This window comes from Trypanosoma equiperdum (assembly GCF_001457755.1).
Source record: "Trypanosoma equiperdum strain OVI genome assembly, contig: ctg_1889, whole genome shotgun sequence".
Lineage (NCBI taxonomy): Eukaryota > Euglenozoa > Kinetoplastea > Trypanosomatida > Trypanosomatidae > Trypanosoma > Trypanosoma equiperdum.
The window spans coordinates 425-1,604 of record NW_027123936.1 but is presented as its reverse complement, the minus strand read 5'-3'; the positions used below and the strand labels follow the sequence as shown (position 1 = coordinate 1,604).

Below are 1,180 nucleotides of genomic sequence, written 5' to 3'. Positions count from 1 at the left end.
GTCCTCCAAACCAACAGGTTTGCCTCTTAACAGCCATTCGTCCGCAACACCCGCAAGTTCCTTGATCCGGTCGGTTCAACAATCATTTCTATGAGCTACCCCTGAGGAATGCTTACCGTGCGATGGTCGTCTAGTGGTTAGGACATTCGCCTCACACGCGAGAGATCGCGGGTTCGATCCCCGCCCGTCGTAGCCTTTTTATATTTCCCGTTCTTCGGACGCTGCACGTTGCAATAAATTTTGAACACCAAACGCTCAGGTGGCGCGGTTAGTCTAGTGGAAAGTCACTCGCACTCAATTAGCGGGAGCCCCGGGTTCGATTCCCGGACTGCGCGTCTTTCTTTTCTTCTGGCTGATAGGCTTGAAAAAATACTGTCAACAAGCACCGCTGCGTTTTGTTTTCGCCTAATTTAAAGGGGGGGAAAAGTGCGACTGCACTACAAAGTGCACGAAATACATCGATGTGGATGAAACCACCGAAAGTAACCGTATCATGGCGGCAGCCACGACGTCGTGGCTGACGAGTGCTGAGACAAGGTTTTAAGAACCTTCGGATGGCAAAAGTAACGGTGTGACGGGGGAAGATGTCAACTAAATTCCCCCCTCGTTCCACCAAGAATAGTTTAGCCCTTACCTTCCCTTTTTACTACGCACAAGAAAGATATACGAAATAATTATCATGCTGAAGAAACAGTAAGCGTTCCTCATCATCCTACACAAATATGAATTGAAACGATAATTTACTAACGATATGGAAGTGTCTGAAAGCGCAGTTTACTCACCTCCCGTGCGGGGCGTAGAGGGTTGGGTTTGGTTGGGTGAGCTTTCTAAAATTTTCACCCTCTTGCAAACAGCTGTGTACATAAACGGGAGGACAGTGTGTTTATACAAAGATAACCGTACAAAAAAATACTCTGCATTCCTAAGCCCAAAACCATTCGTAACGCAGGCTTTCAACAAAAAAAAGCTATAATAGACCACTTTGTCCATTCTCATACGCTGAAACCCTTTGAGTGGTATCTTTCTTTTAAGTGAGCGCATCCTTCTTTTGTAAAAAAGGTGACCGCTGCGGCATGGACTCCACTAATTGTATGGAAGAACTTTCCTGACCTTTTCCCCAACACGGTCTCATTAGGAGACTCGCCTTCCACCGCACGTTGTCTGCACACACTCTTCAGGA

The 1,180-nt window shown here is 46.9% G+C and overlaps 2 non-coding genes across 2 annotated transcripts; both read left to right on the top strand.

Moving 5' to 3' along the window:
* Nucleotides 1-118: 118 nt before the first annotated feature.
* Nucleotides 119-195, top strand: TEOVI_000750700. Its single transcript has one exon. It is a non-coding gene; the product is annotated as a tRNA-Val (tRNA).
* Nucleotides 196-262: 67 nt separating this feature from the next.
* TEOVI_000750600 lies at nucleotides 263-335 on the top strand. The gene has a single exon. It is a non-coding gene; the product is annotated as a tRNA-Leu (tRNA).
* Nucleotides 336-1,180: the final 845 nt, after the last annotated feature.